The sequence below is a fragment of the Schistocerca serialis genome, chromosome 10, assembly GCF_023864345.2.
Source record: "Schistocerca serialis cubense isolate TAMUIC-IGC-003099 chromosome 10, iqSchSeri2.2, whole genome shotgun sequence".
Classification (NCBI taxonomy): domain Eukaryota; kingdom Metazoa; phylum Arthropoda; class Insecta; order Orthoptera; family Acrididae; genus Schistocerca; species Schistocerca serialis.
The window spans coordinates 60,698,769-60,720,721 of record NC_064647.1 but is presented as its reverse complement, the minus strand read 5'-3'; the positions used below and the strand labels follow the sequence as shown (position 1 = coordinate 60,720,721).

The following is a 21,953-nucleotide window of genomic DNA, read 5'->3' as shown; positions in this document are numbered from 1 at the left end:
TCGTTCACCGCCTGATTACTTGCAAAACAACAGTCCTGTTGAGTCCCGAGTAGGGAAACTAAATGATCCGCCCACAATTGTGAGTTTAATGCAAGAGGAAAGTGTGATTAAGCATCGCACTTTTCCTGTTTTTCATCCGCAGAAGCGAGAAATACACCCCATCGTGTTCCTAAAGAATTTTTCCGGCATATTTCCCAGGAGCTGGACAGACAGACAGCGTATTCAGTTCGTCACTGGCTTTATTTCTGGTGATGCAGCATTATGGGGAACGGAAATGGTAGACACGTGTAGGAATTATGAAGAGTTTGAGAAAATGTTCTTGGCAAAATTTTGGAGTAATGGGGTACAGCAAAGATTAAGGAAGGAGGTGTATGGTGCGGAAATTTTCAATGAGAAGCATGGAAGTCTCCGGCGATACTTTGAGAAGTATCTAGCAAAAATTAGATTCTGGGATTCTCCGATTTCTTCCAAGGACGTAATTATGATTCTCAAAAGCAAACTCCCTGTGTCTATTAGAGAGAAATTAGTAAATGTGTCCGAAGAAGACACGGATGTATTCCTTTCTGTGCTGGATTCCTTAGATTTAATTAGCGAGGATGTGCGCTCCAAGGTTGGCAGCGGCAAATTCTTCCCTGGCAGCCAGCAGAATGCATCGCACGCGGACAACAATGCGCCCAAGGAGAGAGCGAGCTACTGCGACCGCTGTTACCAACCTGCCAGCGGTTATCAAAACGCAAACGGCAATAACTTTAAACGGAAGCAGAAAACCAATTACAGTAATCAGCAGAGATACCACCCAATTTACAACCACCAGGTACAACATCAGTACGGAAACCCACCCTTTAATTCTGCGCCTGAGCAGCATGGAAATTCTCCACAAACTAGTGGTAATTTTTCAAATGGACCAGTGTACAATCAAAGTTATAGGTCGAAATATGGCAAGTGGCATGGGCAAGGCGGAGGCCACCCAGCACAACATAAGAACAACTTTCCACAGGATAGAGGACCGCGGAACAATTTTCAAATGGCACCAAATGCGAACTTTCCTTCACAAGGAAATGGTTTTGCCGGCAACCAAAAGATCGGGCGACATCAGCCTTCTCAAGTATTCTATTCACAAGTGAATGCACCCAGTGGATTTGACCCCTTTACACCGGCATTTGTACCACATAACCAGCACCAATATGAAACGGAACAAACACTTAAGGCCATGAATGACAAACAGGTTAAACATCCTGCGGAAAATTAGAGGCAGCACCTTTCAGCCTCCTAGAGGTCGCTGCCGGTTCCAGTGGGGGTACTAACGAATACTCTGATTCTGAGTATGTTAATGCGATACGGTACGACCATGAGACCGACTTACGAGATGACCTTGCACCTGACCTAGAAGCTCAAGACATTAATGACATTTATGATGAACAGGTCCAGGCTTCGATTAAGATTTCTATTGCCAACATTCCTGTCACAGCCATTGTTGATGCAGGAGCAAACATCAATGTGATGTCATCATGTCTCTTCAGACAGGTGTCTTCTGTATCAAAAGTTTTATCATTGCCGATTCAGGGCTGCTCCATATCGGGAGCGATTGGTCCATTGAAACAGAGAGTTAGTTTACAGACGCAGCTTCAACTGCAGATAGCATCTGTTTTGGTTTCTTACCTCTTGCTTACTGGAAATTTCCTTGTGTGAACTGTTAATGATAAGTATTGTGTTGAACAGCGCACTGATTACATGGTAACAGCTATTACATGTAAACTTTAAGTATTAAATGCTATGTATGAAAAAATTGTTTATAGTGATGGACATTGAACTGATATTTCTTCAACAAGATGAAGCAGGAAATAGGGGTTGCACCAAGAATTTCTATTTAATTTTAAGTTAGTATTAAGAAAAAAAAAAGTGCTTGCGAGGCGATTGCCCGGAGCTATATAAATATGTAAAGGTGAGAAATGGAGAAGGATGCGTAAATAAGCACTTCTCTCAAGGTACAAGAATATTTATAGATTTATTTTTAGTAATGTAAGTACTTGAAGTTCTGTAGTAAAAGCCCAAATTACCTGCTTAAAAAAAAAAAGGTACATGGTCAGACAGTCCAGACAGTGGACAGGAGTAGAAGAAATAGCTTAAAGTTCAGTTAAAGCGTGCTGTTAAATGGAAAAAACAAGTGGTAACCCGCATGTGTTCACGCAAGGAGACAAAAAGCTGTAGTAAACTAAGTAAGGTGAAATACAGTACAAATGGAGGCAAACCATGAAGCATCAATAATGTAGCGTAAGTACTCCACGAGGCCATTAATTGCTATGAAAGTAAACTATTTCCCTGTGATCGGAGCCCAAGGTAAAGAGTATATGAGGAATGTTAGCTGACGAATTGATTTCAATAGAATCGAGGTACTAAATAACCACACAGCAAGCCACCTGTATCATAAATAAGTCCAAGTAAAGATCTTCAGAAGATTTGTAGTGTAATCTAGCGACCATTCAATACCCTAATTGAAGGCTAATCTAAAGAACAAGCAATGCAGTGATATTTAAACTTAATATTGACTATAACCTGAGTAAGACGTAGAAGTAGCAAAGCATGCTGTAAGGAAGGAGGTTGAAGTTTATATATGTGCCTATGTTTATTAAGATAATTTTATTTACATGCAGATTTTATTGCAAAAATGTCTCCTAAGACACTCCTCTTATGAAATCCATTTTCCTTCTGCCCGTTCCTTTTGATCCTGGTTCATTAACCCAGACCAAGGGTCGACTTGTAAAAGGCACGTGTGCTTCGAAGCAAAGCAGTGCTTATGAGAAATGAGACACGTAGCGTGATGAACTTCGCTAGCTTTGGTAATATTTGTTATGGACCGGTTGCGTAGACCCAGTGAACTGTCGGTAATTCCATTCATGCAAAAAAATAGTAGACACGCGTTACCCTATTTTTTTTTAACAGAGAACGATTGCTGAGTACATGAAGCGAAGAGGGAGACCTATTGTTATCCAGTCTGCCCTCAAATATAAAAACAAATTTGGCAAGCAAAAAAAAAAAAAAAAAAAAAAAAAAGATTCAGCGTTAAATGCGTACTCGTTATGTAGTAGATATGCTGCGTGGCAGTAGAAAATGATCTTGGGTGCACTAAAGAATAAATGCAACGAGTGTTGCGAAACCTGTAGTTTTCATAATGAGGAGATGAGCACTTAAAAGAAAGTTTGAAAGAATATTTTTAGGTTCACTAGTGAAAGCAAATCTTGAGATATAAAGAGTCCATTCATAAAGCAGTTGTTCACTGGACTTAACAAAAGGAGTGACCATTAATTGTAAATATTAGCTCGTAAGTGATATTTTGTAAATAGTAGAATATAAGTCTTTCTATACCAGTGGAGGAAACGTGCAAAATTGATTGTTTTGTAAATGAACTCCATCGGCGAAGGAACTAAGCACGAATGCTGTGTGAAGATGCACACTAAAGTGCGACGTGCATAATAAAAATAACTGTTCACTGTATACTAGTGGTAGTGTTGTACGGCAAGTGTAAAAAAGAAGTCAAGGCTACGACAACAGGTGCAACGCAAAGTTCAGTGTTGTTCTAAGTGCAGCGACAGCTAAAACATTCGTCGTCACTTACCTGTGAGCCTCATGGGAGGCAGTTGACAGAGAAGTATGGAGGCAGCTTCAGTGTCTGGCTCCTCCGATGGAAAACGCGCGCGAGGTGTTTGTATCGATGCACTCGTGTGATACGAAGTTCACAAAAAAAAAGGAGCACTCGACGACCACCAGCTCTGTTACAGCCTTAGCGCGAACGGATACTGAGTATTGGAGCTCACGCAACACTGTGCAGCCGCTGTGAGTGGCTGACGTGTGGGTGACGAAACAATCCAAACTTTAAACTGCTAACCGCCATGACTTCAATCGTACATACTGGAGGAAAGACATTTGTACACTTGTGTGACTACATTTTCATATGTAAATTATGCAATTTTCTTGAGTTAAAGTTAAGATGAGTGAGAAGTAGATTGTTAGATTACTCAGACCTTAAAGCCATTAATACCGGCACTCCTGAACACTGCTAAAATGAATTATAATCCTGTCTCTTGATGGACAAAGAAAATGAATGTGCACTATAGGAAGACCCTAAACTCCAGACCAGTCCCGATCCTTAACAAATGTATCCAGTAGCTTGTAAGTCATACTAATAATTTTCCACTTCTTCTGTTTCATATTGTAAATAAAAACCCGGGAAACCACTTGAATTCCTGGCACCACAATGGAAAGGACAGATGTACTGCATGATGAACGCCGTAGACAGCTAACACAGAAAGTGAAAGCATCACGAAGTGTAGTGCTACGTTATTAAACTGTAATTGAACCACAAGGAGTCAACAGATGCTCGAACATTGTCCACTCTAGTTTAGTGAAAATAAGCACTCACTGTACTCATGTATTAGTTGTTAAGCTCAAGAGAAAGTAATTCCTGAATTCTATCCCCTGAAGTGCGAAATGAACGTTCACTTATTGTTATAAGCAAATATGGACCAAACTTAAATATGCACATAAATGTTAATTTTGGTATTATGGAATGAAGTGACTGATGAACAAAGAATGAAAAACTTTATTTTGAAAAATGATAAATATCTGATATATGTTTATAAATGTGATTTCAATTTATGTACTTTGTACGCCAGTAACGTTATGTAAATGTCACACCAAAAATCACGAATATCTCATGAGGACATGAGGATCGAGGTAATCCTTCGGCATTCCCTCTCTCCTCATGGGAGGCAATGAGATATTCGCTATTTTTGACTTCATTAAAACAGCAAATACGAGTAGTTAATACTTTCAGCCAGAAGGCAAATACTTGTTTGTAAATAATGATTAATGTATAATGAGGCGTCGCATAGCGACGGTGGAATTTTCTAGTGATGTAATTTGTCGTCTTTGGGCGTCAATAAAAACAGAAAAATACGGATAGATATACGATCCTTCACTATTTTGTTCGAGGGAGAACAAATGAAGCCTTGAGCGCTAAGAAGACTTTTACTGTTTTTCTGAAGTAAGACGGACGCAGATTTGTGGCGGTCTGATCTAATTATTTTTACTAAATAAATAAAAACGTGTTCCGTCTAAGTTTTGAGTGAAGTGTAGGAAGAAGAACTGTTGTAACTTACCGTGACGAAGCACGAGCGACTCAAGAGGACAATGGCTATATAAAAGAGCGCTAAATGGACATGATACGGACATAAAAATCTACCGTCATTGTTGTATTAAGCTTAAGGTACGATATATGTTTTAGTTATAATAAATATTTGTTCTGGGAATACTGAATCATTTAGCAGTGCTCATTTCGATTATCTCCTCAGTATTATTTTCATTTTAATTATGCATTTTGCTAATATTACAGACACCAAGATCAGCAGTCTAATGTGCGTGTTACATTGATAAAAAGAAAACTGTTTTATCGTCTTCTTGCATCAGCTTTAATATCGAATTTCCCTTTTGTGTGATGTTACAGTTGTTTTTGCGCCCTTAAGAACTTTCTGGTCCCTTAGGAAATTGTTTTGTCATAACAATAACTTCACAACCGGGTATGATCGTATCTACGATCATGAAGTAATTAGAAAGACGATAACGCAATTTCTTATTCAACAGCACGCTAGTTGTGACTGCCTCCAGCCACGCGAAACTGCAAGTAAAAACTATTCACATCTCATAATGCAATATTTTATGACAATGGTCAATCCATGATTCTTACGCCAATTGTGATTGATAAAACAGTTAGTTAAATCTCAATTTCCAACTTTCCATTGAATAGCAACATCACTTCTATTTTGTAACATCACAACCCCTCTGTGGGTCTTGGAACTTTTTAAGCACGATTTTGCAAGGTACAAAGTGCGTGTGTTCAAGTGTCTGCTGCTCAGGTTTTTCAGAAATTCCAGGACACTCACTCATGGATCAAACAAACTTGTGACCATTTGTTCTGCCCTTCTTTGTGTACATTCAATATCCCCTATTTGACATGGGCCCCAAACACTTATGAAATATTCTAGTATGGGTAGCACGATATTTTAAAAGTAGTCTCCTTTGTAGACTGAGTGCATTTTCTCAGTATCAGCAAGCACAGGAGAGATGCAAGTCTGGGATTACTAGGTTAAGACAAGGCAACAAATAGATGGACCAGGGTACAAAGGCGAATTTCTGAATGTATTGAAAACAGACTGGAAGTGAGCTAGACACAATGCCAGGTGAATGAATGTTAGACAGACCAAGGAAGCTCTTCACGATATCTGGAGACAAAAATGAGCAAGGCAATCATGTAACGGGCTGTGGGTAAATGACATTAGAAAACATGGAGGAGCAATGTGGATGCATTTTTCTGAAGACCATAATTCTAAAGTTTGTTTTTCAGAAATCATTTTACTTTTCGTAAAAACATTTTAAAACAAATCAGTTTGGAGTCACGCTGCAATCCACCCAAATTAAGTTTATGACAAGTACCTGATTTAAAAAAAAAATGTTTCTTCTCATTTCAGAGATAGATAATGAGCTAGCTATATTTCACTTTAATCAGAGTTAATATATACACAGACATTAAATAACCTGTCAAACTATATTTAAAGTTTTAGCTATTAATATGAGGGGATTTCAATAAGTAGTGCAACACATTTTTTATCACCTAATTTCGGGTGAAAATATGCAGAATTGGCTGTGGAACATAATGGAATAACCCTGCTTCCACCCCTATTGTTCTATAAAGTTTCATTAGGTGGTGGCATTATAAGTACCCTTCAAAATGATGTCTGTAATGGAGGTCCGTCCCAAGCAGAGAGCTGTCACTGAGTTTCTTTTGGCAGAAAACATCACAGGTATTCACAGGCACTTGCAATACGTCTCCGGAGACCTCGCAGTGAACGAAAGCACGGCAAATCGTCGGGTGTGGCATCTGTCACCAGTGCAACGAAATTGCGCCAACCTGTCCAATATCCCGCATGCTGGCTGGCCCACAAAGCTGTGGCTCCTGCAATACTCGAACGTGCGGACATTCTCATTCGAGTTGATCAATGAATCACAATGAAACACCTCACTGCACAACTAGATGTCTCTGTTCGTTGTGCTGGGGCGTTCATCCAACAGTTAAGGTACTCAACGGTGTGCCCCCCAGTTTCCCTGCCACCTAAATAGCAACAAAGAACCACGTGCCCAGAATTGCTTACACATAATGAGGCCAATTGCGACAATTTTTTGTCAAACATCATCACAGGTGATAAAACATGGGTTCATGACTTGAAACCAGAAGCAAACAGTAATCTACGGATTCGCGCCACCCCACCTCTCCTCTCCTCTGGAGAAAACATTCTGAGCAGTAACTGCAGCTGGTAAAGCCACGGTGGTAGTCTTCTGGGACTCTGAAGGGGTTATTCTGTTTGATGTCCTCCCTCACGGTGCAATGATCAACTAGGAAGTGTACTGTGCTATCCTCACCAAATTGAAGGAATAACTTCAGTGTGTTCGTCACCACAAAAATACAAACAAACTTCTTCTTCTCCTTGAAAAGCTAGGCCTCACAAAAGTCAGCATGCCCCAGAGGAGCACACCAAACTTCACTAAATTGTTCTTTCCCATCCATCCTACAGACCAGATCTCGCATCTTTTGACTTCCAATGAAAGATGCACTCTGTGGGAAGCAATACGTGGATGATGGGGAGGTCACAGATGCAGCAAGACGTCGATTCCAATGTTGACCGGCAGAATGGTACCGTACGGGCCCTCCCAGTAGGGTGGTGTAAGGTGGTCACATTGAATGGAAATTATGTTGAAAAAGAGGGTTTTGTAGCCAAAAGTGTAAGGAATAATATTTTGTATCAGAATCGTGAATAAAACCAACCCACTTTCAGAGAAAAATGTGTTGCGTTTCTTACTGAATGCCCCTTGTACTTTGAGCCCTACGTGCACTGTGCAACAATTGAGGAACAAGTATTAATCTAATCTAATCAACAACATCACTGCGAGTAAAATCTGGCTAACCTATGTTCACTGCAGGGCTGTCGATACGTGAATGACAACCACCAATCCGGCAGATAAACAAATAGGCACGGAGGAACTGTCCGCCTCGGAAACACCCGTTACCCAGCTGCCGAGTGTCAGAGCGGCCGCTACTGCTGAGGAACTGAGTGCCTGCTACTGCAATTCTACAAGTGACATTTTCTTGCTCCCACTCAAACCATGTTTTTCAGAATTCCAAACATAACAACGTCTTCTCTAACCGATCTCCTCCTCCTGTCAACCTCTCGAACTTAACGTCCTTTAACAAACCTCTATCCTCCCGAATCATAGAATTCAATTGTGTGTGTTTGCCAGGTTAACGAGAATTTTAAAAACTGCATTAGCACTGACTAACTGAAAAATGGGGAAGTAATACAACAGATGACCACGGGTGGATTTGAGCGATGAAATAGTGAACGCGGCAAAAGATCAAATTAGTACACACACAGGGCCCAGTACTTGAATAATGCACAAGATATGGAACTCATTGACAAAAGGAGAAAATATAAAACACTGCAAACGAAGCAGACATAGATAAAAATAAGGATACCTAAAAAATAAGAGCAATACATAGTGTGCAAAGTGACATACCAGAAACGGCCACAGGAGAAACATAATGCTGTAGGAGTTTGCGTGGTTATAGGACAAATATTTGTTGCTAATATGAACAACCAATAAAACCTTTGGACAAAAGGGAAGCAGTTTGGAGAAAAGGGAAGCAGCTGTATCAGCATCATGGGTCCAGATGGCAAAACAGTACTGAGCAAAGAGGAGGAGGCTGAGAGGTGGAGAGCATGGATACAAACTCTATATGAGAGAAACAAACTTGAAAACTGTATTCTAGAAAGAGAAAAGGAAGCAGATGAAGATGGGCTCCACAATATGCCAGAGGAATTTGACAGAACACTGAAAAATCTAAATCAAAACTAGGAAATTGCAGTAGGCGAAATTCCATCTTAATTAGTATCCTTGGACAAGCAGCCATGAGAAAACTGGTGTGCAGGATATGAGACAGGTGAAATATCCTCACACTTCAAGAAGAATTAAATAATCTCACAAGATGGCAGGTGCTGACAACCAATCATAGTCGAAAAGTACTAACACAAATTGTTTACAAAACAATGGAAATGCTGGTAGAAGCTAGCATAGGTGAAGATAAATTTGTGTTCCAGAGAAATGTAGAAATATGTGAATTGATACTGGCACTACAACTTGTCTTGGAAGATAGAATCAAAATAGGCACACCTGTAGTTTAGTATCTGTACATTTAGAAAAAGCTTTTGATTATACTGACACAAATACACAAAAATTCTGAAGTTAACAAATGTGTGTGAAATCTTATGGGATTTAACTGCTAAGGTCATCAGTCCCTAAGCTTACACACTACCTAACCTAAATTATCCTAAGGACAAACACACACACCCATGCCCGAGGGAGGACTCGAACCTCCGCCGGGTCCAGCCGCACAATCCATGACTGCAGCACCTTAGACCGCTCGGCTAATCCTGCGCGGCTGAAGTTAACCAGGGCAAAATGTAGGAACCAAAGATTACCTACAATCAATACAGAAACTAGTATGTAGAAAGCCATAGTCTATCGGAGTAAACACTGCTGCCAAGACTATTTCTAAATCTACAAATACAGGTTTGTGTTTTTTTTTTCAATCTAGCTTGTAAGATAAATCTTAGGTCAGTGTTGTCTCACATGGATCTATATTTCTCTGGAACCATAACTGATCCTCCCCAAATTGGCTTCTATCAGTTTTTTTTTTTTTTCATTCTTCTAAAGATAATTTATGTTAGCATTTTGCAACCATGATTAATTAAACTGTAACATTCACACCTATAAGCATCTGCCACCTTCTTAGGTATTGCAATTATTACATTCTCAAAGAATGGAAAAACCAGGATGGAATGTAACAATATTATGAAAATGAAAGTTGCTATTCACCATATAGCAGAGATGTTGGGTGGCAGATAGGCACAACAAAAATACTGTCACAAATAAAGCTTTTGGCCAATAAGACCGTCGTCGAAAATAGATGACACACACACACACACACACACACACACACACACACACACACACACACAATTGCAGTCTCAGGCAACTGAAGGCTGTGTGTGTGTGTGTGTGTGTGTGCGTGCTTATGACAAAGGCCAAAAACTTTATTTGCAACAGTGTTTTTGTTGAGCGTAGCTGCGACTCTTAAGTATTACATCCTCCTTGAAGTATGAGGGTGTTTTGCCAGGTTCATACATTCTACATGTCATATGGAACAGTTTTGTTATGGTTGCTTCTCCCAAGGGTTAATAATTCTGAGGGCATGCATTCCTTTTACTTAAGCCTGTCAGTGTCCTGTCAAATTCTTCTCGCAATATCCCATTTCCCATGTCATTATCATCTATTTCCTCTTCCCTTTCCATAACACTATCTTCGAGTTTATTTCCTTTATACAAATAGTGTGGCAATACACGCCACTACAGATAAATGTCATCATAAGGAATAATGCTCTGTTTGGTGCTGTACTGTATCGATATAGTACTTCTTACATATTGCTGGTTTCTGGAACTTTTGAAGCTGAGTGCACCTTTTCCATGGAGGAAGCATTTTCTTGTTGTTCTATGGCAACAATGCCCAAGTGCTAGTGGTCAGATGCCATCTTTCAGCAAGGAGTGGTCACAGCCAGCCGTCTCACAGAGAAACAGTATGAATAAATTGGTAGAAAGTACGAGTATAATTAACAGTTGAGTGTTACTTCAATTTGTAAGAGAAAAGTGTTCAAGTAATTTAGTTATTTCAAGGAAAGGGGAGGCAATAAGTTATGAGATTTATGACTGAATCAGTGTAATGTCTGTGAATCAGATATTCACATGGAGAAATATATTGACGGCAGAACATAAATGTAAAGGCTTCTGTGATAAGTGATTACATGTTAAATTAATGCGGAAATGCAACGTATCAATGGTTATTTTAGTGTGAATGTGAAGCGAACTTGACAGTTAACACAAGACTGAATGAGTTTAGGCATTATTGGGTGTAATGGAACTGACAAATAGACATCATTTTATTTTATTATACACTAAAGTTGTGTTAAAAAAGTTTTTGCTTAAGGTAATACTAAGTTAGGTGTTGCAATCAATAATCGATATTGGAATTGTATGTTCTTCATAGCTTATGACCGTGATCTTTGGTCTACAACGGGTTTTCGGCCACTTGAGTGTTGGCCGCGGTTGAGTGTAGTTGTGTATCTAGTTTTGACAATAAAAGTGTGTTTTTGATACAAAGAAACCGTGGAATACTGTGTCATTTTTCGATAGTCCAGTAATAATTAAAAAAACCCGCACCTTTTCTTGGACCCAGAGTAGCAAAGGAATCATCGCCTAGACAACGAGAAGCCACATGGACAACGCAGACTCAGCAGCATCAACAAAGGAGACATCATGGCCAGCTCTACTAAAGTACTATACAGCCATTGGCCACACCGTAACGGTGTCCTTATGGAGACAAGTTTCCCTGCACAGTAGAGCGGGTTCGTGACAACTGGGGGCTCTTTGCCAGGATTAAGACATTTATATGTAATGGATTGACGAAATCTGTATTGCAGAAGTCTAATGACCACGTGATACGAAGAAGTGCTATACATGGAAGTCAAGGGAGACGAAACGAAGCAGTAAAGTGGACTGACCACACGAGTGAGGACCCAGACTGAAAAGATAAGTACATTTGTGTAGAGCTGTTTATTCCTTTTATTATTTTGTGTGTGAAATTTCACAAAAACGACCATTGTGAAAGAGGAAAGTGGTGCTGAATCCGAGCAGGATTGTGAAAATTTGTTAGTCTTTGGGGACGTAGACATGCCGCTAAAAACGGAAGATGAGTCAGTCAAAGAAGCGGATCAAAGTCTTAATTCATCAGAACGTGAGACGTCGGACATTAAATCACTGTTACAAATGATAGAACAATCGTTAGCTTTAAATCAAACTGTTGCAGCCCGCTTACAAGCTAATGAAGATCAATTGCAAAACATGAATCAGACGGTCGTGGACAGTTTTCGCGTTATAAATCAGAAAGTGTCGCGTCTAGAAGGAGCTATGAACAAAAAATTTGATAATGTCTTACTTTGGGGTAATAAACTTTGCAACGATATATCAAAGATAGACAAGAAACTTAGCAAGGCAGAAACAAAGATTTTGGCGGTAGAATCTAAAGTGGGAGAAGTTAAATCTAGTCTGAGTAACAAAATTCAGTCTGTAAAAAATGAACTGGTCACAGACAGAGAGAAAAATGCAAAGTGTTTTGTTAATGTTAATAGTCAAATAGATACAGTTTGTGTAAATGTAAAAGCTATGGCAGTAGATCTTGAAAGTAGAGTAGACTCGAAACTAAATGTTGTGAATGATAAAGTGGAAACAGTCAGTAACACAGTAAAACTCCACGAGATTGAAACTAAGACAGATGTTAGTGAATTAAAAAGTACAATATCAGAGTTAAACCAAAAGTTTGAAATATTTAGCAATGATGTAGCTAACAAAAATTTTTCTATGAACGCATGTACCTTATTATCCAATATTCCAGTTAAAAACTTTTCTAGTGAGTGTAGTTTGCATCCTGTTGACTTTCTGCAGAGTTGTAGAGACAATTTTTTGCCCAATATGAGTGAAAGTTTCAAAATTAAGTTTGTTAAAAATTTTTTGGAGGGGGAATCTTTGTCATGGGCCAATCAAAATTTTTCTATGGACATATCTTATGCAGAATTTGAAATTGAGTTTTTAAAACGGTTCTGGTCTGAAGCTGAACAAGCCAGGATAAAGAGCGAGTTCCTGAATGGACCAAATTATAGAGAAATACAGGGGACTATGAAACAGTTTTGTAAGAATCAACTGAAGAAACTTGTACATTTGAGTAAACCCTTTGATGAGCTCACACAGATAGATGCTTTAAAGAGAAGGTTGCCAACAGATGTGCAATGGGACCTAGTGTATGGACCAGATGACAACATTGAACAATTTTTAAACTATGTGGACAAACTTGACAGGATTATAGACAAAGTGGGGAAACCAAAAAACTATTTCAATCACGCACAAAGAGGTGGGGATCATAGTTGGGGAAACACTAATTTTAACAGGAGGGAAAACAGTAGGCCCAACAACCATAGTTTTCATCATAGGGAACAAAATAGTCACAATATTAATAATAATTTCCATTCAAGGGAAAACTATAATTTCCATTCAAGAGGACAATCTGGGAACAATTGGAACAGAAGTAATAACAGGGAGTCTGAAAACAGGAATTGGCGTGAACATAGTGACACCAGGAGTCAAAATGCTATGGGAAGTCATGAAGTAAAAAACTAGCATGCGCTCCATTGTCGGTCCACATGGTAGGGGCGAAAAGCATAGATAATAGATGGACCAATAACAGTGACTATGTTGCACCAAGAGATATGTCTCAAGTAATGAGTACCGAGCGAGGTGGCGCAGTGGTTAGCACACTGGACTCGCATTCAGGAGGACGACGGTTCAATCCCGTCTCCGGCCATCCTGATTTAGGTTTTCCGTGATTTCCCTAAATCGCTTCAGGCAAATGCCGGGATGGTTCCTTTGAAAGGGCACGGCCGATTTCCTTCCCCATCCTTCCCTCACCCGAGCTTGCGCTCCGTCTCTAATGACCTCGTTGTCGACGGGACGTTAAACACTAATCTCCTCCTCCTCCTCAAGTAATGAGTAGTTATCTTATGAATGTGTACTACCCTCTAAACACAGTACCTGTTAAGAATGAACACATTGGTTGTAATAAAGAGCCAGAGAAAATAATTGACTTAGTTGAATTTTATGAATGGGCAGAAGCTTGTAGTTTGTCAGAGGACCAGCAGGGTAACGATTTAAATGATTTAGGAATTGATGCACTGATGAAGGAACCAGGTGAGCAAATTGTTGACACTGATATAACGAGCAAAGAATTAAGTACACTTGGGTGTGAAAGCAACGTTTTAAGTTTTCGGGAAAGAGAGGTTGATGATTGTAGTATTTGGGAAAATGAAGATTTAATGGTACATGATGATGGTGAAAAATATTTTGTTTGCTTGAAAGAGGAAATGGAGGCATTAGGTGTTGCAGGAGGAACTGATATGCATGTTGTAGATGTACCCAAGGATGTTATTAACAGTTTAAGTCGTGTTAATGCCAGTGTCACAACCAATAGGCTCTGTAATCCAACATCTTATGAAGGAACCTGGGCAGTTGATAAAGATTCCCTGAACAGTAAAACTGACTGTGCAAGTAGGCTACCATTTGCAATGAACAAAGGTGAATTATTTCTTTATAATATGTGGCTAAATAGTGTTGCGATTAAAAATGATAGCAATTTTAGAAAAATGATTCTTAATATGTCTCAAATGGATAAATACCTTAGTGGTGAACAATGTTATACGGGTGAAAAAATTTGGATCAATGAAATTATCAATGCAAGTGACAGTGCTAATGATGTGTGTGTTAATGTAATGACCATAGATAATAAAGGTGACAGTAATATAGGTACTTGTAAGTCAGAAAGTCATTGTTTCAGTGAAATTCAAAATGATTTATTGTATGAATATGTTCAGCCTGAAAAAGGTGATGATATAGGTAGTCTGTTCATTAGAGCAAAAGTTGGTACCTGGGAAGGCAAGTGCCTTATAGACACAGGGAGTCAGGTGTCAGGAATATCTGAAATTCTAAGCAAAAAGCTGAAGTGTGAGAAAGATTACATTGAAATGCCAGTCATTGGGGTGAAAATAAGAGGGGCTACAGGAAAACATAGTAAAACTGTGAAAAGACAAACTTTGTTATCTTTTACTATTGAGGGAGTCACATTTACACATGGATGCCTAATTATACCAGGCCTCAGTGAGGACTGTATTCTCGGGATGTCATGGATTCAGAGTGTAGATGCAAGATTTGACTGGGGAGGACAGAAACTTACCATAACACCACCAAATGGGGGGTGTATCTCCACCAAGTTTGTCATATCAAATACAGTTTTGTATAATGATAAATTTAACACTATAAATCTTGTAAAGGAGAAAAGATATGTTGACAAACACATAACAGAGCTAGATTTAAGTGAAGTGGATTTCAACACTCTGGTAAACACTAAGATTTCAGAAGCTAGTGGTCTAAATGATGAGCAAAAACAGGAACTAGAGTCTTTGTTATGGAAATACAGGGGTGTCTTTAGCAACATTCCAGGGAAAGTTAGGGGTTACGAATGTACTTTGCTAGTAAGACAACATGACCCATTTTTCATAAAACCATATGGTGTGCCCATAGCAAAACGTACAGCAGTTGAGAAAGAATTATATAAGATGGAAGTGTGTGGCATTATTGAAAGTAGTATCAGTGCTTATAATAACTCACTGGTAGTTGTGTCAAAGAGGGATGGGGGAGTGAGAATAGTTCTTGACTCCAGGCCTTTAAACAAGATCTTATACAGGGAAACAGACCACCCTGAAAGCATTGACGAGCTGTTGCACAAGTTCAAGGACATAAAATTAATGTCAAGTCTAGACTTAACCTCAAGCTTTCACCAAGTACCCTTGGCACCCAAATCTAGGAAATACACTGCTTTTCTTTACAATGGTCGTTGCTATCAGTATTGTGTAGTCCCTTTTGGCTTGAACTCATCGGTAGCAGAATTCATTAGAGCTTTAGACCATGTGCTTGGGCAGGAACTTGTATCCAGATTAGTGATTTATGTAGATGACATTTTAGTAACTGGACAAGATTGGAATGAGCATGTTGGGCTTTTAAGACAGGCATGTGAGAAACTTAGAAGAGGGGGAATGACACTGAAACTGGAAAAATGCAAATTTGCAGTGCCGGAGTTAAAATTTTTGGGGCATGTCATAACAGGAAAAGGAATTTTGGCTGATCCAGACAAAATTAAAGCTATTGCAGAGTTTCCTATACCCCGTAACAGAAAACAACTGAAATCATTTTATGGGCTATGTGTCTTCTACAGAAAATTTGTAAGTAAACAAAGCTTAAACACACCCTATCTAAGTAACTTGTTAAAGAAGGACACTGTTTGGATATGGAGTAAAGATTGTTAAGAGGCTTTTGACATAATAAAAAAGGAACTGAATAACCAGAACCTGTTCCACAGACTAGATTTCAATTTACCTTTCTGTTTACATACTGACAGCAGTGATTATGGGCTAGGTGCTGAATTATTTAAAGTAAAAGAAGTCAATGGGGAGACAGTTCATGCTACAATTGCATTTGCAAGCAGAATGTTACTGAAGCATGAAAAGATCTATACAGTAACAGAAAAAGAGCTATTAGCCATACAGTGGTCATTTTCAAAATTCAGGACCTATTTACTTGGACATAAGGTAATAGTGTACTCTGATCATAAAGCCTTAAGCTATATACAGGAATGCAAGCTCTATCATGATAGGCTTACAAATGGGCATTCTATTTACAACAATTCAACTTTGAAATTAAGTATATTAAAGGCACTGACAACATAGTTGTGGATGCTCTATCAAGGCTACCAGTAGGAGGGGAAACAGAAATTTTTGATCAGAATAAAGAAAAACAGTTTAAAATGAGGTATGTTAAAGGGGTCACAGATGAAAAAGTTGTTAGATCATTGTGTGATGCAAATCGGAAATTAGTAAAGAGCTGTTTAGGGAAAAAGAACTATGAAAAATTAGACAAGTACTATAAGGTGTTTAAAGGTACTCTGTTTCGGACAACTGATGAAGACTCGGACAACTGGAAACTATGCTGGCCTGAGGAGAAAGCTGAAAGGTTAATTAGGTATACTCATGAGAGCTATGGTCATTGTGGCATACAGAAGTGTATGCAGAAATTACGAGAAAACATATACTTCTACAATATGGCCAAGAAAGTTAGAAAAGAATTGTCAACTTGTGATAAGTGCCAACGAGTCAAAGTAAGTAACAGAAAATGTCTAGGTGAAGTGCAAAACATTATTCCTGCACAACCTCTAGACTTAGTCGCTGTTGATTTCTATGGGCCTCTTCCAAGGAGTAGGAGTGGCCACTGCTACATTTTTGTCATGGTGGATGTATTTTCTAAACTAATCAAGTTGTATCCTGTCAGAAAAGCCACAGGTAAAGAGATAGTTACAAAAGTTGAAAAAGACTATTTCTTAAATGTTGGGAAACCAAAAGCAATCTTGTCAGATAACGGTTCTCAGTTTTTGTCAAAAGTTTGGAAAGCCTTTGTTGATAAATCGGGAATCGAACATGTTCAAATATCTGTAATATAATCCATCGTCAAACCCAGCTGAGAGGTATATGCGCGAGATTGGACGTTTATGTCGTACATATTGCAGTCATAAACATCCTACATGGTACGACCACGCACGAGGCTTTGAAGATGTTATGAACAGCTTGCAGCACACTTCCACAGGATTTTCTCCTTATGAAATTATGTTTCATCTAAAACCAGACAACATTATCACTGAACTCTTAGAATTTCCACCATGCACAATGATGACTATGCAAGAACGTGAAGCCGTAGTCAAAGAAACAATGATAAAACGGGGGGAAATTAGAAAAAGACGACATGATGGCAAGATCAAAGCAACCAAGTTTAAAGTAGGGGATTATGTTTTAGTAAAATCACATGAGAAATCAAAAATTCTAACTTCTGAAATAAAGAAATTCTTTGATATATACATGGGTCCAGTCGAGATTGTAGAGCATCCACACCCAAATGCATACCGGTTGGTGTATCCTAAATCCAGGAAAGTTCTCGGGCTAAGGAATATTGTTTCGTTGAAATTGTATAAACAGAAGGGATAAGACTAGTCTGAGAAAGTTAAAAGGTGATTCAACAAAAGTTTTTCAATGGAAATTTTGAAATTGTGTACATAAAAAATTGTCTGATTTTGATACAGTTTTGTGCCCCTGAAAAAGTTTATTATTTGTTTAATATGTATTCACTGTATGAAGTGTTTGCAATGAATTTTCTGTGTAATGTGCTAGCCATGTTAGTTTTTGATATTTCTGTATGTTTATGCAATTTGATTGATGTTTGATAATTTGTGTAATTTTAGTTTGTGTGACTCTCACACCACACTTGTTGAGACATCATTCAAAATGCAAACCACTAATCAGCATTAAATCTGTCTTGCAACAATTAAGTTTTTTTTAAATCTTAAAGGCAGAGTCCTAATTACTACACACTTAAGTGCTTGAAATGTCCAACTCTACAAGGAGACAATCATTTTCAGTAAACCACATGAATTACTGTATATTTCTCTCTCAACCACTGCAAATGCATAGGCAGTAATATTTTTAATTTTGATAGATACGTACCATTCCAAAACTTTCATCCAAGATTCTACCTTTGCGCTTTTACTGTGAATATGAACCCTTGTAACAAACTGCCTGTAACTTTATTTTTGAAAACAATTTAATTTTTTTATCCTTGGAGTAATGTCTTTGTGATAAGATATTTTACACTCAATATGTTAATGCATTTGTATTACATGTTTATTGAATTTATTAGTATTTAAAGAATCTTTTTTTTTTTGGACCAATTCATATCTGTGTAGTATTACTCAGACAGATACTGTAAACTTCTCCCACTAGATAAACATTACCAGAAGGGTAACTATGTATCCTAACCATGTACTTACATATAAACATTATGTAACCAAAAGGTGATCTCTGTATGTGATTTTTAGATAACATGGCATTATAGTCAATGAAGCGATACAAACAGCTAAGCTTTGGAAACAGACGCACTGCAGGACAAGCAGAAATCAGACCTTTTAACGGAAGTCACCTATGTGCAGATGGACAATGTGGGACAGACTGTGAGTAGTGTGAAAAGTGGGCAACAAAAGAAAATAAAAGAAGCCTGCAGTTAAAAGTTACAATCTTTCAATGGTTTCATGTGAAGTGCTACAACATTATGTACTCTTCTAAGTGAAAATTGTGAATCATCTTTTGTATTTCATTTACTCTAAGGTTAAAAATTGTATGTTTTCCTTTACTTAATATAACAATTTCAGTATTAGCATAATTAAAAGGAAACAGTCCTATTAAAAATTTTAATTTATTTAAAATCATATTCTTGGCAGTTCCATTATTCTGGTGTCAGAATTTTGTTCGCATTTTCATACTTACAAAATTCTTGGGGGGCTATTGTAATGGAACTGACAAAACGACATCATTTTATTTCATTATACACTAAAGTCGTGTTAAAAAAGCTTTTGCTTAAGATAATACTAAGTTAGGTGTTGCAATCAATAATCGATATTGGAATTGTATGTTCTTTGTAGCTTAAGACCGTGATCTTTGGTCTACAACGGGTTTTCGGACACTTGAGTGTTGGCCGCAGTTAAAGTGTGTTTTTGATACAAAGAAACTGTGGAATACTGCGTCATTTTTCGATAGTCCAGTAATAATTAAAAAACCCGCACCTTTTCTTGGACCCAGAGTAGCAAAGGAATTATCGCCTAGACAACAAGAAGCCACATGGACAACGCAGACTCAGCAGCATCAACAAAGGAGACGTCATGGCCAGCTATACTAAAGTACTATACAGCCATTGGCCGCACCGTAACGGTGTCCTTATGGAGATAAGTTTTCCTGCACAGTAGAGCGGGTTTGTGACATGGGGAAGTGTCTTTCATACTAATGGAACAATAATTTTTGTAACACAGGTCTGGTTTATTTCACTATGACGCCTGTCCTATATTAAAGCTTCCATACTAGAATCTGACAGTTGCAAAATTAATCTAAATACATCTGGCAACACATGAAAAGGCAACTGCTCTTTGGTTAAGAATAGTAATTTGGTATGCAGCTTTACATTTGGCATACATGTGAGGACAATTATTTTTTGAAACAATGGAAACTCTGGTGCCGGAGTTGGTGGAGGTGTGCTTGCTCATGTGTATGAATGGTGTATGTCTCTCTTTTGCTGATGAAAGTTGTGGCCAAAAGCTTTATGATCTGAAATGCAATGAGTATTGAACAATAGGGCGATGAGTCCACATGTGGAGAAAGTAACAAGAGTGCGCCATCACTGACATAATTGTGCACGAAACAGAAATCTACAACATCTTTGATTGCAGTGCTTTGAGGTGAGAAGAATCTTCAACATCTTTGATTTTCACAAAAACAAGAATAAGTGTTGCAATAATGCCAACTGCACATACTTTGAAAACTGCTGCTATAGGTGAATTTATCTGTATTATTTAGTGTGTGTGATGAATTTTGCATGGAGGAAGTTAGTTAGGTTTGTGTTTTGTACTTTTAATTTCAAGTGTAAAAATCTTGTCAAAAGGAGCATGTACTTTCAAATACTGTTGTGTGAAATCAGTTTGATAAAGGGTTTGAAGATGCCAGTTCCAGAGATGTGGCTACGAGACAATTTCTAGACACAGAACTAATAGCTGAGTTAGTTGTAAGTAAAACCTTAACATCACCGATACAAAACTGTGAATAACTGGAGGGGACCCTACTTAGCAGTAAAACTGAAAATCAGCCATCTCCAGGTATCAGTTGGATATAGCAGCACAGTTAGATGTAATAAAAGAATCTAGAAAGGAAGCTGTGGAAGATGAACAAGAATTTTCAGAAAGTAAAGAGAAAAATTGCAAAAAAAATTAGAGAATCAAGAGAAAATCTGAAAGGAGTGTACAAAGGAATTTGAAGAACATTGGGAGAGTCAAGAGAAGACTGCAAAAGGATTAAGAGAAAACCAAAAAGAAACAGCAAAAGAAATGGTGAAATAATTAAAGGAATGGGATCAATGGCCTTTGTAGTCTGGTCCCTTCAACTCCCACAAACCAACCAATTAAAGGAACAAATTTAATCTCTATTTAAGGAGTCATGAGAGGAAATAGTGAAGATGTTAGGAGAGGGATCGGGAGAGAAATGTGCAGATGTATGGCCAAGAACACTAAATACACGTGTTCTTACAGTATTTTCATTACCTGTGGAGCCACAATTAACAGCAGCATGCAGCAACTGCACCTGTTTGAAGAACAGTGGCTGCTCATGGCTACACATTCTGGGTGTTCACAAATTTTTAGATTCAGATAAATCTGAGAATGTGAAATAGCATGTACGTAAAATAGTTATGCCTAAGAACAAATTTATACAAATACACATAATTTGTATGACAAAAGAAAGAATTATTTTTATAGAATTTTGTTGTTTTGTACATAATTAAGTACACTTTGGGCAAGAACAAAATAATGTGCAAGTTTTCACTGCTCTCCGCTTTGTATTTTTCTTGTAGGTGGGTGTTTTCACGCTTTTTTATTTTTTCAGACACACATACAAGGTCCCTAAAATGTATTAGTCCATGAATTAACTTCCGGGCTGAAAATCAGACACTCTTAAATTGCACCCACCCAACTACTTACACTTATTGTAAACTTCATCGTTAAATATTCACTTGTGTCTTGTAGTTGCTTATTTGATACTCTTACTTTCCTAATCAATGGATCTTATCTGGGAGGCCTTAGTTCCCTTACCGCTAATTTTTCCTGGTAATTTACTTTTCTGTTAGCATTTAAAATAGATTCAGGAGAGTTTATGTTGATTCTGCACACAAAAGCTAATTCTCGCAAAGTAAACAACCAACTTCAAACACAATCTGACTTTTTTTTTTCAATGTCAGTAAACTTTACCGACATTCGTATACTATAAAATATTTTATTTTATTCTGAAAGTAACCAGTTTTGGTAATTCATTTTTCCATCTTCAGGCCCCTGCATAATAGAAGAGTATACGTGTAGTAATATGTTGTTATTGTTGTTCTTGTTGATGTTGTCTTCAGTCCTGACACTGGTTTGATGCAGCTCTCCATGCTACTCTATCCTGTGCAAGCTTCTTCATCTCCCAGTACTTACTGCAGCCTACATCCTTCTGAATCTGCTTAGTG

At 38.1% G+C, this 21,953-nt stretch overlaps 1 protein-coding gene across 12 annotated transcripts in view; it reads right to left on the bottom strand.

Annotated features, from left to right (window-relative positions):
- The window catches only part of LOC126424754 (zinc finger protein 679-like), a 319,807-nt gene that overhangs the window by 255,404 nt on the left and 42,450 nt on the right, over nt 1–21,953 (bottom strand). The window lies entirely within an intron of this gene.